The following is a 14,985-nucleotide window of genomic DNA, read 5'->3' on the forward strand; positions in this document are numbered from 1 at the left end:
GGAATGTGCATAATTTAGGGAGAAGCAGACACAGACAGAGACACACTCAGCAATGGCCAGGTCAATGAACTGGCCAGGTCCAAGGACCTAGGATGTCGGGGTTCCCAGCTCCATAAAACACACAGCACAGCCAACTGGGCTGTGCCAGCCTCCCCAATTACTGCACTGGGTCGCCACATGAATCCCCATGGGAGGATTCCAGAACCCATTCCCCACTGTCCATGGCCAGCCACCCTTGTACACCCTACCCCTTGCTCAGCTGATCCTACCTGGACTTGGGCTGTATTTTTCCTGATTGCATCCAAAGCCCATATCTTCCATTTGCAGCGGATTCCCACAGACTTGGCTGTGTCTCCCTCATCTTTCTTCAGTCACGTTAAAAGCTACAAAGCCTGTTTCAGACTACATGGCAACTATTTCAGTATGGGTTCACTGTTCATATTTTTAGTATCCATTATTACCTGAAGGATAGAGAGATTGCTCAGTTCCTTCAGCATTAAAAAACCCAAACAACAAACAAACAAAAAAAAGAGGTCATGTGCATTTCCCAACATAGTACTTTTATTCTGGTCTCACAGGTAAAGAGAGTGTCATGGGTCAAAATTCTTTACACTTTTATAGGCTTTTATAACTTCTGGAGAAAGGCTAACACGTGGCATTGGCATTACAGTCCAATTATTGCCCAAGCAGCAGTGCAGCACTCAGCAGCAGCGGGCACATTGGGCCTCGCTGGCCCTCGGCAAGTGCAAAAGTTATCCCTCCACAGTCAGCAGTCCGACTCACAAGCGCAAGGCATATGTGGAAAAGTAACATCTAGACTGACCTTCAGCTGAGCTCCCCTTGATTTGTCAACGTACAATTCCAGATGAAACTAGGTACAAAGGAAAAACGAAAGACCCCCGTTTCACTGGGGAGCAAATCAAAAGGCCTCTTCCCCTCGGCTGCTCTGGCCCAGGAGCTGACTGTCACGACACAAGATCAGCCAGACACCTGAGCTGCTGCCTCCCGACCCCCCCCCCGGTAGTTAAACGTCTGCTGAGAAATCAGCAGTCGGGGGCGACGGGTGGGGATCCCGCTCCCGGCTTTCTTTTCTTTCTCTTGCCTGCTCGCAGGGGCGGGCAGAGGCTCCCGAGCCACCCCCCTGCAACAGCCTTGACCGCAGGCCCCAAGGGCAGCCTCTGCGGCCCGCAGGGGCCGGCAGCCCCAGCCCGCTGCCAAAGCCACAACCGACCAACCAAAAAAAAAAAAACCAAAACAAAAAACCAAAACAGAAAACAAAACAAACAAAAAAAAAAACCCCACTCAAAAAAAAAAAACAACCCAAAAAACAACTCGCCTCCTACCTTCTGTGTCCCAGGATGAAAAGTTTCCTTCGGGTTCTTCCCAAATTTGTCATGACCCACAGGACTGAAATGCAAATGAAAAACTGCTTTAGAGGAGAGCAAGCATACACCTCGACATTAAACCATGAACTGGCTGTAGTCGGAATCGATTGCGAGAAGAATCGTTCAAAGAGCCTTGCTGCCGTGGAATTTTTTGCGGAAGAGCCATTTATTTCCCGCACGACTAACCGCTGAGACTTCTTAAACTTCTTTCTGATTTTAAAAACAGAAACAACTAGGACCCTGCACGGAGATCACTTTTAAGCGTACCGTATTTACTATAGAAAGCACAGAACTTTATTCCCTCGTCCTTCGCTTCGGCTTTATACATAACTGTCGTGAGCGTTTTAGGAAGACTCAGTAACCTATCCTATTTCATAAGCTTCTCTTCCATCCCTTTGAAAACAACTCCAGGCACGTCAAATGAAAAACGAGCTGCTCGGCATCAGGCTCGTACCCCAAAGATCCACAAGCAAGATCAGCTGCCTCGCCCAACGGAAAGCCCTCACGTATAGCATTTCTTCCCAACTCGCGTTTCTACGTGACTGTCATTTTCGCCCATTTTTTTTCCCCTACCGCTAATTTCCGGAGCTGCGCAGCACGCCACGGAGTGCCAAAGGCAGTCTGTCTGAGGCACACCGAGCTGACACGGAGGTCACATCCGATGCGCCTTTCCATCATCGCTTACGCTAGGCCACCACGCCGACAGGATCTCCTGTAGTTCCCTTCGAAAGCAATTAAAAGGCTGAGTTTAATCTAATTGACAAAAAAGCAGGTTTGTCGTGCAGCTGAAATTCGTTGACATAGTCGGTACCGAAACTCACGCTGGCTGTGAACGGGGTGAAATGGCAAAGGACCATCAGCCAGGCCCGAGGGAAGGCTCAAAGGCTGTACAAGCTAAAGAATAGCCAGGGAAGGGATTTTAGTCCGAGCCCAAGCGGGCAAAAGGAGATGACGTTAGTCCTGCTGCCTGCAGGTGTGTGGGAAAATCACCCTGAGGTGGGGGGGAACTCGAGAAAATTGCGTCCTAACGGAAGCACGGTATTACGGAAAGCTTTTTTTAGGGGAGAACACAGCTATAGCCTCGAGGACGCTCGGCACGCACACAGCCTGGACCGCCACCGTTCCCTAAGCAGCGGCTCGGCGCACGCCGACAGCGGTGACGGAGGACGAGCTTAAGGCAAAAAGCCAAAAGCAAACCCCTCAAAGGCCAGAACCGTTCTCAGGAACACAGGAGTTAAGCCTAAAAGCGGTTGAAAGCTGCCTCCTACCTCTTCCCCCTCCGACACCGGCACGTTTCCTCGCGATGCCTTTTCGCAAACAAAAGACGGATGCCTGCGGTATCAGCTCGGTCCCGAAGCACCACGATGCGCTTGCTGGCTACACGCTCTCTTCTGACAAGGCTGACAGCTTCTCCGCACACGACAGCCGAGGCCCTGTGAAACACGAGGAAGGCAAACACCGGTAACGTCTCGCAGGGGTCAGGAGGAAGTCAGGATGCACTCCATTCGGAGCCCAACGCGTTACCCAAAGGAATAACCCCAGCAGAACAAGAGGCAGGAACGGTCGGCAGACAGGCAGACAACATGCACGGCAGCGATACCCACGTCAGACTTGCAGGGCGCTTCCAGTCAGCCCGCTGCCGCGGCTCAGGCCGGCGGCTGGGGGAAAGACAAAGCCCCGCGCAGAGCTGCGGCGGCGGCCCGGGCAGCCCAGAGGCGGCGGGGGGGGCGGCAGGTCGCCGCGGGCCGACCCCTCCCTCTCCCGGGCCCCGCCAGGCCGCCACAAGCGGCGAGCACCGGGGCCGCCCCGCCGCCGCTCCTCGCCTCCGCGCTGAGGTAGCGGCGCAGCCTCGAGAGACAAAAAAAAAAAAAAAAAAACCCAGCCCAAAATAGGCAGCACCGTGAGGAGCCCGCTGACCACCGTCGCTGCCGGGGAGACGAGAACGGCCGGCAGCCCCGCCGGTCCCGGGCCGGGCCGCCCGCCTCAGCCCGCCCGCCGCCGGCACCAGGCGCTCCCCGCCGCGGCCGAGCGCCGGCCCGCCACATCCCCCCCCCCCTCCGCCGCTGCCCGCCGGCCCCCGCCCGCCCGGCCGCCCTCAGGCCGAGCGCTCACCCAGCGCGCCGCCGCACGTCCCGGCCCGAAAGTCTTCCAGGCTTCCGGGTAAGCCCCGCACCGCCACAGCCACTCCAGCGCGCCGCGCGGACCGGAAATGAGCCCACTTTCCGGGGCCGGGCCGGGACCGGCGGGCGTGGGCGGGGCCGGCGGGCGTGGGCGGAGCCGGCCGAGGAGGGGCTGGCGCTCCCCTTCTGCGTCGGGCCGGGAAGGGGCTCGGTGCCGCCGCGGGCTCCTCTGAGCTCGCCCCCGTGTCTCTGTGGGGTTGGTGGAGCGCTTCTGCCATCTGGCGAGAAAAAATTGCGTAATGCAGCCGGCCCTGGTTGGCTGGAGCGCTGCTGCCATCTAGCGAAATATATTTGGGTACTGCAGCCGGCCCTGTTGGTGGAGCGCTGCTGCCATCTAGCGAAATATATTTGGGTACTGCAGCCGGCCCTGTTGGTGGAGCGCTGCTGCCATCTAGCGAAATATATTTGGGTACTGCAGCCGGCCTTGTTGGTGGAGCGCTGCTGCCATCTAGCGAAATGTAATTGGGTACTGCAGCCGCCCGGTTGGTGGAGCGCTGCTGCCATCTAGCGAAATATAATTGGGTATTGCAGCCGGCCCTTTTGGTGGAGCGCTGCTGCCATCTAGCGAAATATATTTGGGTACTGCAGCCGGCGCTGTTGGTGGAGCGCTGCTGCCATCTAGCGAAATATATTTGGGTACTGCAGCCGGCGCTGTTGGTGGAGCGCTGCTGCCATCTAGCGAAATATATTTGGGTACTGCAGCCGGCCCTTTTGGTGGAGCGCTGCTGCCATCTAGCGAAATATATTTGGGTACTGCAGCCGGCGCTGTTGGTGGAGCGCTGCTGCCATCTAGCGAAATATATTTGGGTACTGCAGCCGGCCTTGTTGGTGGAGCGCTGCTGCCATCTAGCGAAATGCAATTGGGTACTGCAGCCGGCCCTGTTGGTGGAGCGCTGCTGCCATCTGGCGAGAAAAAATTGCGTAATGCAGCCGCCGGGTTGCTGGAGCGCTGCTGCCATCAAGCGAAATATATTTGGGTACTGCAGCCGGCCCTGTTGGTGGAGCGCTGCTGCCATCTAGCGAAATGTAATTGGGTACTGCAGCCGGCCCTGTTGGTGGAGCGCTGCTGCCATCTAGCGAAATATATTTGGGTACTGCAGCCGCCCTTTTGGTGGAGCGCTGCTGCCATCTAGCGAAATATATTTAGGTACTGCAGCCGGCCCTGTTGGTGGAGCGCTGCTGCCATCTAGCGAAATATATTTGGGTACTGCAGCCGGCCTTGTTGGTGGAGCGCTGCTGCCATCTAGCGAAATGTAATTGGGTACTGCAGCCGCCCGGTTGGTGGAGCGCTGCTGCCATCTAGCGAAAGGCAATTGGGTATTGCAGCCGGCCCTTTTGGTGGAGCGCTGCTGCCATCTAGCGAAATATATTTGGGTACTGCAGCCGGCCTTGTTGGTGGAGCGCTGCTGCCATCTAGCGAAATATATTTGGGTACTGCAGCCGGCCCTGTTGGTGGAGCGCTGCTGCCATCTAGCGAAATGCAATTGGGTACTGCAGCCGGCCCTGTTGGTGGAGCGCTGCTGCCATCTAGCGAAATATATTTGGGTACTGCAGCCGGCCCTGTTGGTGGAGCGCTGCTGCCATCTAGCGAAATATATTTGGGTACTGCAGCCGGCCCTGTTGGTGGAGCGCTGCTGCCATCTAGCGAAATATACTTAGGTACTGCAGCCGGCCCTGTTGGTGGAGCGCTGCTGCCATCTAGCGAAATATATTTGGGTACTGCAGCCGGCTCTGTTGGTGGAGCGCTGCTGCCATCTAGCGAAATATATTTGGGTACTGCAGCCGGCCCTGTTGGTGGAGCGCTGCTGCCATCTAGCGAAATGCAATTGGGTACTGCAGCCGGCCCTGTTGGTGGAGCGCTGCTGCCATCTAGCGAAATATATTTGGGTACTGCAGCCGGCCTTGTTGGTGGAGCGCTGCTGCCATCTAGCGAAATATATTTGGGTACTGCAGCCGGCCCTGTTGGTGGAGCGCTGCTGCCATCTAGCGAAATATATTTGGGTACTGCAGCCGGCTCTGTTGGTGGAGCGCTGCTGCCATCTAGCGAAATATATTTGGGTACTGCAGCCGGCTCTGTTGGTGGAGCGCTGCTGCCATCTAGCGAAATATACTTAGGTACTGCAGCCGGCCCTGTTGGTGGAGCGCTGCTGCCATCTAGCGAAATGTAATTGGGTACTGCAGCCGGCCCTGTTGGTGGAGCGCTGCTGCCATCTAGCGAAATATATTTGGGTACTGCAGCCGGCCCTGTTGGTGGAGCGCTGCTGCCATCTAGCGAAATATATTTGGGTACTGCAGCCGGCCCTGTTGGTGGAGCGCTGCTGCCATCTAGCGAAATATATTTGGGTACTGCAGCCGGCGCTGTTGGTGGAGCGCTGCTGCCATCTAGCGAAAGATATTTGGGTACTGCAGCCGGCGCTGTTGGTGGAGCGCTGCTGCCATCTAGCGAAATATACTTGGGTACTGCAGCCGGCCCTGTTGGTGGAGCGCTGCTGCCATCTAGCGAAATATATTTGGGTACTGCAGCCGGCCCTGTTGGTGGAGCGCTGCTGCCATCTAGCGAAATATATTTGGGTACTGCAGCCGGCCTTGTTGGTGGAGCGCTGCTGCCATCTAGCGAAATGTAATTGGGTACTGCAGCCGCCCGGTTGGTGGAGCGCTGCTGCCATCTAGCGAAATATAATTGGGTACTGCAGCCGGCCCTTTTGGTGGAGCGCTGCTGCCATCTAGCGAAATATATTTGGGTACTGCAGCCGGCGCCTGTTGGTGGAGCGCTGCTGCCATCTAGCGAAATATATTTGGGTACTGCAGCCGGCGCTGTTGGTGGAGCGCTGCTGCCATCTAGCGAAATATATTTGGGTACTGCAGCCGGCCCTTTTGGTGGAGCGCTGCTGCCATCTAGCGAAATATATTTGGGTACTGCAGCCGGCGCTGTTGGTGGAGCGCTGCTGCCATCTAGCGAAATATACTTGGGTACTGCAGCCGGCCTTGTTGGTGGAGCGCTGCTGCCATCTAGCGAAATGCAATTGGGTACTGCAGCCGGCCCTGTTGGTGGAGCGCTGCTGCCATCTGGCGAGAAAAAATTGCGTAATGCAGCCGCCGGGTTGCTGGAGCGCTGCTGCCATCAAGCGAAATATATTTGGGTACTGCAGCCGGCCCTGTTGGTGGAGCGCTGCTGCCATCTAGCGAAATATATTTGGGTACTGCAGCCGGCCCTGTTGGTGGAGCGCTGCTGCCATCTAGCGAAATATACTTAGGTACTGCAGCCGGCCCTGTTGGTGGAGCGCTGCTGCCATCTAGCGAAATATATTTGGGTACTGCAGCCGCCCTTTTGGTGGAGCGCTGCTGCCATCTAGCGAAATGTAATTGGGTACTGCAGCCGCCCGGTTGGTGGAGCGCTGCTGCCATCTAGCGAAAGGCAATTGGGTATTGCAGCCGGCCCTTTTGGTGGAGCGCTGCTGCCATCTAGCGAAATATATTTGGGTACTGCAGCCGGCGCTGTTGGTGGAGCGCTGCTGCCATCTAGCGAAATATATTTGGGTACTGCAGCCGGCCCTGTTGGTGGAGCGCTGCTGCCATCTAGCGAAATATATTTGGGTACTGCAGCCGGCCCTGTTGGTGGAGCGCTGCTGCCATCTAGCGAAATATATTTGGGTACTGCAGCCGGCTCTGTTGGTGGAGCGCTGCTGCCATCTAGCGAAATATACTTAGGTACTGCAGCCGGCCCTGTTGGTGGAGCGCTGCTGCCATCTAGCGAAATGCAATTGGGTACTGCAGCCGGCCCTGTTGGTGGAGCGCTGCTGCCATCTAGCGAAATATATTTGGGTACTGCAGCCGGCCCTGTTGGTGGAGCGCTGCTGCCATCTAGCGAAATATATTTGGGTACTGCAGCCGGCCCTGTTGGTGGAGCGCTGCTGCCATCTAGCGAAATATATTTGGGTACTGCAGCCGGCGCTGTTGGTGGAGCGCTGCTGCCATCTAGCGAAAGATATTTGGGTACTGCAGCCGGCGCTGTTGGTGGAGCGCTGCTGCCATCTAGCGAAATATATTTGGGTACTGCAGCCGGCCCTGTTGGTGGAGCGCTGCTGCCATCTAGCGAAATATATTTGGGTACTGCAGCCGGCCCTGTTGGTGGAGCGCTGCTGCCATCTAGCGAAATATATTTGGGTACTGCAGCCGGCCCTGTTGGTGGAGCGCTGCTGCCATCTAGCGAAATATATTTGGGTACTGCAGCCGGCCCTTTTGGTGGAGCGCTGCTGCCATCTAGCGAAATGTAATTGGGTACTGCAGCCGCCGCCCTGTTGTTGGGAGCTCTTTTCTGCTATTTTGTGACTTGTGTTGGAAGTGCCTGGCACCAGGTTCTAATATTAAGGCAGAAAGCCCCAGGGCCTCGTACCTCTGGGTGGCACATGCTGTGTCACACCAGCTGTGGTGCCTTCCCGCTTTACAAATGCAATCAGTTTTGGCAAGTTTACAAAACTAGTGCTTTTTCAGGAAGGTGTCTTTGGGTTTCAGCTTACCCCTTTCTACTTTTCATATGCCTACATCGCAAGAAAAAGAAAGGGTTTTGCTTCTCAGGTTTGCTCCAGTTACTTGGCAATTCAGGCATGACCACAGCAGAGCTGTTTTCCTACAGGTTTTTTTGTTTCCAGAACCCTCCCTCCCCTCCCTAGAGAGGGCTATGTGCAGGGCAAAGCGGACACTATGAGTAGGGACAACTGAGTAAAGTTACCAAAGGGCACGTGGTGCCTTCCTTGAAGCAAGGGACCGATTTCAGTTTTTCTATGCTTGGATGACTTTTGCAGCTCAGAGTTTGGTTAAATCTACTCATGGGGCAGCACCCGAACATCTGTCCAGTGATTTCATACTGGACAACAGCAGCCACACCAAGACAAAAGTCTCCTCGGGGACAGACATGATAGCAAACTTCATGTGGGCTGAACTCACCTTTTGCTTGCAACTGGCACCTTATTTTGCAAAGGAATCTTTGAAACCCTCTTTCTTTGAGACAAGGGACTGTAAGGGCCAAGGGCCAAAGCAGCCACGCTGCAGCCTGGAGCCTGATGGTGGCTTCTCAGGTTCCAACAATGGCTGTGGAGCACAGCTCTTGTGTCACCAAGCAGAGCGCCTGACACCCTGAAGTGCCTCGGTGCCCTGGGGGTGTGAAGCCTCTGTCTGGGGATCAGGCAGCCTCCCACCACAGGTCTTGCTGAGCTAAAATGACTCTGCAGAGGCTGTAAAATTGTCTTGGAGTGCTGTGCTGCTTAAGATGAAAGTGCTTCCGATAGCTCAAGCTAGCCCACCCTCTCAGCTCTTACAAGCTGTACCTCCATATGCAATGGGAAGAAGTATTTAACGCAGTAACTCCAACTCTCGGCTTGGCACCCAAACCTGTAGATCAAACAGTCCATTTAGAAGTCTCCTTCCTCCCCTCCAAAGCCGGTCGTGCTTCCCTCCCTGGGCGAGGGCCCTACTTGTCTCGCATATCCAGCAAGCAGCCTCTCCAGTGCAGTTTCCACAGGCACATCTTCCTGGTCTGGCAGGCCAATGTAGGTATCTAGCGTCTGATCGTCGATACTGGGATCAATCGCACAGAAAGCTGTCTTCAGATCATCTGCCTTCCCCTCTCTGTTCCAAAACAACACAGTTGTTACCGAAATCTCGGAATGAAGAACTTATCAACACCAATGTGATGTAGATAAGCAGACACTTCTTTATTGACGGCCGGGTGCGTGAGCGAGTCCTCTCACGATCAACGCACGCCAGGTCTCAAAATCAGACACCATATATAAAACTTATTCATACATATTCATTAAGTATTCATACATAACCATGATATTTCCCGTAAATCATTAACATATTCTCCTCCTATATCCGATTCTGCGCAGTAGAGCTTAGAAAGATCCAGAAATGGGTCTGGGGTACGATTTGGGTAGGTGGTATATGAGTTGGTGGTCATGATCTCCCCCTGCCGGAATTACCTTTTACTAAAGTTCACGGTTTCTTGGCAGGTAACTACAGGCTGTTCCAGTCGACTCTCCCCAGTTCCCATTAATCCTACATTCTGACATCTCAATATACATTCTATATACAGAAGACTAGTTAGATACAAAAAACCCTTTCAAACCCTAAATTATTACTTAAGCTTCAACAATGATTCCAACCCATTCTTCTGGCCTTAGTACAAAACGTACAAAGGGTCTCACAACTACTTTTACTAAATAATCATAACTTTCTTCAACATATATTTTTATCCTCCTATATTTCTATTCTATAAAATAACTCTATAAAATAAGATAATCAAACCAATAAAATCAACTGATCTCAGCTCTTTAACAAATTGACAACACAGTCACCATTACGTTGTGGTATGTGAAAAGAACATTTACTTACTTGTGTCACAGTGAGAATCCACGTTGCCCGAAATGCAGAGCAGAGATGTCTTTTGATACAGTCATCTCTGCCTCTACTAGGATCCCGTTGTTAAATACATGTGCAATAAAGACTGGTGAATGCTAAACTTCAAACTGAACGGAAGTTAAGAAATCTTAGATTCATGATAACCTGGGAATACCTTAATTTCACTCTATTGTGCATTGATATCCCTTATTACAGAACTGTACCTCTTGCTAATTCAGTGTCCACGTTGGACAGGATTTCACTTCACAGGCACCTGCCCACCTCTGGCGTTCTCCTTGGTGCTCGGTGTGGCACCAGACTTTTTTTTAAATGCAGTAATTGCCTCTTGTTTTGAGGTGGAATTATTTCTCAGATTTGCTCTTCCCACTCCTCAGAACCAGTCTCTGAAGATGTACAGGATTTTACTGCTATTTTTGGAGAGCTGAGGAGTGTGGATAACTGGCTAGCTGAAAAAGTTCACATAAACATAGTCTAGCTGGCTGGACAAAAATGCACATCGCTCTCAGCTTATCTGAAGTAAAGCAAAAATACACTGTCTTTGGCTGTTCTTGTTACACAGCAACAGGAAGATTTCGGTGGGAAAAGAATGTTGCAGGTGGGAACAGATAACTACAGAAGAGAAACTAGGGGTGGGCTTGATATTTAGGCAACTAACCAATAATGAGCTTAACTTCTGTAATATGTATGAGCTAAATATAACAAGGCATAAAAGGTGACTGTAAGGTACAATAAACGAAGTCTGCTGATCACTCATATTGAGTGACTGTGTCTTCCCTCCGTCGCGACAGAGGAGCACTGTACTGAAGGGGATTATTGGTACAACTGATCTCTGCTCGCTGTCTGCCATACCAAAGTTCTTTGGGTTGGGGACTGCTGCTTGCAGTGTTCCGCCAGGTCTTGGCATTCACTGCAACAGGCACAGCTCTGTAGCGCAGGGAGCCCTGCGCTGGCCACGCACACTGCGTCCACTGCGGGGTTCCCTCTGCACGTGCGGTCCTGAGATACTGTCCCCATCAGCCCCTTCCCTCCATACTTACAGTAGATCTCCCAGCTTGTTCTTCAGCTGGCTCAGATACTCCTGCTTCTCCCTGACATCCTGGCTCCGGGGCTTGGCCACGAAAGCTTCAGCGCTCCCCTCCTCCTCCTGAAAGAAATTACAGCTGTGTTAGCACTGAACATGTGTTCCGGTCTGCATAGGAGCTGCCTCTCAATGTGCATGAAAATAACTCGGCTCTCCTAGAAATGGAATTTCCATGTGAAAAGTGGAAATAAAGAATATGGGAAAAACTCCCATCACCTCAAATAAGGACTCCTCTAAGGACTGTTATATACATCTTTTGTATACGACCTACGCACGGCAACATACGCTTCGTACCAGCTCCATTACATGCTCAAGTAGCAGATACCTCATACACTGCTTTCCATCACAGATTACGATTTTTTGATGACATTACTAAAGTTGGTCACCTATTAGTGTGATAGGTTATGCCAGTGCCTGAAATGATTTTCGATCTCAGACGTTGCACAGAAACGCCGCAGTTTTTCACTGCAATAAGCAATTGATATCTAAGTCGGTATACGTCACCGAGCGAGTGCTAGGAGTGAAAAGTTTACGTTTACCTCTTGCTCTTCGACAGCCAATAAATCCCGTAAACAAAACAACATCTTTAGCACACCGGTACCGAAGACACAGCGCAAACCCCCCCATTAATGTACTCCTGTATTTGTTCAATTTCAAAGTAGCCACTTCAACTGACAAAGACAGCCGATTTTCTACCTGTAACTCTACTCCTCATTATTATCCTGCTACAGAAAGAAACAAACCGCTAGCATTTCTACGTAACGACTTATTTTTCCAGAAAAGAATAAAAAGCCACAACCGACCAACCAAAAAAAAACCCCAAACAGAAAGAAAACAAACAAAAAAAAAACCCCACTCAAAAAAAAAAAAACCCAAAAAACAACTCACCTCCTACCTTCTGTGTCCCAGGATGAAAAGTTTCCTTCGGGTTCTTCCCAAATTTGTCATGACCCACAGGACTGAAATGCAAATGAAAAACTGCTTTAGAGGAGAGCAAGCATACACCTCGACTTAAACCATGAACTGGCTGTAGTTGGAACAAAACAAACAAACAAAAAAAAACCCACTCAAAAAAAAAAAAACCCAAAAAACAACTCACCTCCTACCTTCTGTGTCCCAGGATGAAAAGTTTCCTTCGGGTTCTTCCCAAATTTGTCATGACCCACAGGACTGAAATGCAAATGAAAAACTGCTTTAGAGGAGAGCAAGCATACACCTCGACTTAAACCATGAACTGGCTGTAGTTGGAACAAAACAAACAAAAAAAAAAAAACCCCACTCAAAAAAAAAAAAACCCAAAAAACAACTCACCTCCTACCTTCTGTGTCCCAGGATGAAAAGTTTCCTTCGGGTTCTTCCCAAATTTGTCATGACCCACAGGACTGAAATGCAAATGAAAAACTGCTTTAGAGGAGAGCAAGCATACACCTCGACATTAAACCATGAACTGGCTGTAGTCGGAATCGATTGCGAGAAGAATCGTTCAAAGAGCCTTGCTGACGTGGAATTTTTTGCGGGAGAGCCATTTATTTCCCACACGCCTAACCGCTGAGACTTCTTAAACTTCTTTTTGATTTTAAAAACAGAAACAACTAGGACCCTGCACGGAGATCACTTTTAAGCGTACCGTATTTACTATAGAAAGCACAGAACTTTATTCCCTCGTCCTTCGCTTCGGCTTTATACATAACTGTCGTGAGCGTTTTAGGAAGACTCAGTAACCTATCCTATTTCATAAGCTTCTCTTCCATCCCTTTGAAAACAACTCCAGGCACGTCAAATGAAAAACGAGCTGCTCGGCATCAGGCTCGTACCCCAAAGATCCACAAGCAAGATCAGCTGCCTCGCCCAACGGAAAGCCCTCACGTATAGCATTTCTTCCCAACTCGTGTTTCTACGTGACTGTCATTTTCGCCCATTTTTTTTCCCCTACCATGAATTTCCGGAGCTGCGCAGCACGCCACGGAGTGCCAAATGCAGTCTGTCTGAGGCACACCGAGCTGACACGGAGGTCACATCCGATGCGCCTTTCCACCATCGCTTACGCTAGGCCCCCACGCCGACAGGATCTCCTGTAGTTCCCTTCGAAAGCAATTAAAAGGCTGAGTTTCATTTAATTGACAAAAAAGCAGGTTTACCGTGCAGCTGAAATCCGTTGACATAGTCGGTACCGAAACTCACGCTGGCTGTGAACGGGCTGAAATGGCAAAGGACCATCAGCCAGGCCCGAGGGAAGGCTCAAAGGCTGTACAAGCTAAAGAATAGCCAGGGAAGGGATTTTAGTCCGAGCCCAAGCGGGCAAAAGGAGATGACGTTAGTCCTGCTGCCTGCAGGTGTGTGGGAAAATCACCCTGAGGTGGGGGGGAACTCGAGAAAATTGCGTCCTAACGGAAGCACGGTATTACGGAAAGCTTTTTTTAGGGGAGAACACAGCTATAGCCTCGAGGACGCTCGGCACGCACACAGCCTGGACCGCCACCGTTCCCTAAGCAGCGGCTCGGCGCACGCCGACAGCGGTGACGGAGGACGAGCTTAAGGCAAAAAGCCAAAAGCAAACCCCTCAAAGGCCAGAACCGTTCTCAGGAACACAGGAGTTAAGCCTAAAAGTGGTTGAAAGCTGCCTCCTACCTCTTCCCCCTCCGACACCGGCACGTTTCCTCGCGATGCCTTTTCGCAAACAAAAGACGGATGCCTGCGGTATCAGCTTGGTCCCGAAGCACCACGATGCGCTTGCTGGCTACACGCTCTCTTCTGACAAGGCTGACAGCTTCTCCGCACACGACAGCCGAGGCCCTGTGAAACACGAGGAAGGCAAACACCGGTAACGTCTCGCAGGGGTCAGGAGGAAGTCAGGATGCACTCCATTCGGAGCCCAACGCGTTACCCAAAGGAATAACCCCAGCAGAACAAGAGGCAGGAACGGTCGGCAGACAGGCAGACAACATGCACGGCAGCGATACCCACGTCAGACTTGCAGGGCGCTTCCAGTCAGCCCGCTGCCGCGGCTCAGGCCGGCGGCTGGGGGAAAGACAAAGCCCCGCGCAGAGCTGCGGCGGCTGCCCGGGCAGCCCAGAGGCGGCGGGGGGGGCGGCAGGTCGCCGCGGGCCGACCCCTCCCTCTCCCGGGCCCCGCCAGGCCGCCACAAGCGGCGAGCACCGGGGCCGCCCCGCCGCCGCTCCTCGCCTCCGCGCTGAGGTAGCGGCGCAGCCCCGAGAGACAAAAAAAAAAAAAAAAACAAAAAAAACAGCCCAAAATAGGCAGCACCGTGAGGAGCCCGCTAATCGCCGTCGCTGCCGGGGAGACGAGAACGGCCGGCAGCCCCGCCGGTCCCGGGCCGGGCCGGGCCGGGCCGCCCGCCTCAGCCCGCCCGCCGCCGGCACCAGGCGCTCCCCGCCGCGGCCGAGCGCCGGCCCGCCACATCCCCCCCCCCCCGGCCCCCGCCCGCCCGCCCGCCCGCCCGCCCGCCCGGCCGCCCTCAGGCCGAGCGCTCACCCAGCGCGCCGCCGCACGACCCGGCCCGAAAGTCTTCCAGGCTCCCGGCGAAGGCTCCGCACCGCCACGGGCGCGCCGGCGCGCCGCGCGGGCTGGAAATGAACCCCACTTCCGGGGCCGTCTGCGTAGCCCGTACGTGCGAGGCCGAAGCCCCGCCCCTAGGGGTCAAGCCGTTTCTGCGCACGGGAAAAAAGCGGAATTGCGTCATACGCATGCGACGCCGCCGGAGACCCCGCCCCCTTTGGCTTCAAGCCCGGTCTGCGCATGCGCTGCCCTTACTCTGCAGGGCGGCGCTACTGCTGCCGCCTGGCGAAAAAAAATGGGTACTGCAGCCGGCGCTACTGCTGCCGCCTGGCGAAAAAAAATGGGTACTGCAGCCAGCGCTACTGCTGCCGCCTGGCGAAAAAAATTGGGTACTGCAGCCAGCCTA

General features: G+C 53.3%; 2 long non-coding RNA genes across 2 annotated transcripts; both read right to left on the reverse strand.

Annotated features, from left to right (window-relative positions):
• Positions 1 to 539: 539 nt before the first annotated feature.
• On the reverse strand, positions 540 to 3,795 carry LOC121093917. Its single transcript, XR_005829690.1, has 2 exons — positions 3,498 to 3,795; positions 540 to 871 (listed from the first exon to the last, which is right to left on the reverse strand). It is a non-coding gene; the product is annotated as an uncharacterized LOC121093917 (long non-coding RNA).
• Positions 3,796 to 8,940: 5,145 nt separating this feature from the next.
• Positions 8,941 to 11,258, reverse strand: LOC121093916. Its single transcript, XR_005829689.1, has 2 exons — positions 11,020 to 11,258; positions 8,941 to 9,190 (listed from the first exon to the last, which is right to left on the reverse strand). It is a non-coding gene; the product is annotated as an uncharacterized LOC121093916 (long non-coding RNA).
• Between the last annotated feature and the right edge of the window lie 3,727 nt (positions 11,259 to 14,985).

Source organism: Falco naumanni, chromosome 9, assembly GCF_017639655.2.
Source record: "Falco naumanni isolate bFalNau1 chromosome 9, bFalNau1.pat, whole genome shotgun sequence".
Taxonomy (NCBI): domain Eukaryota; kingdom Metazoa; phylum Chordata; class Aves; order Falconiformes; family Falconidae; genus Falco; species Falco naumanni.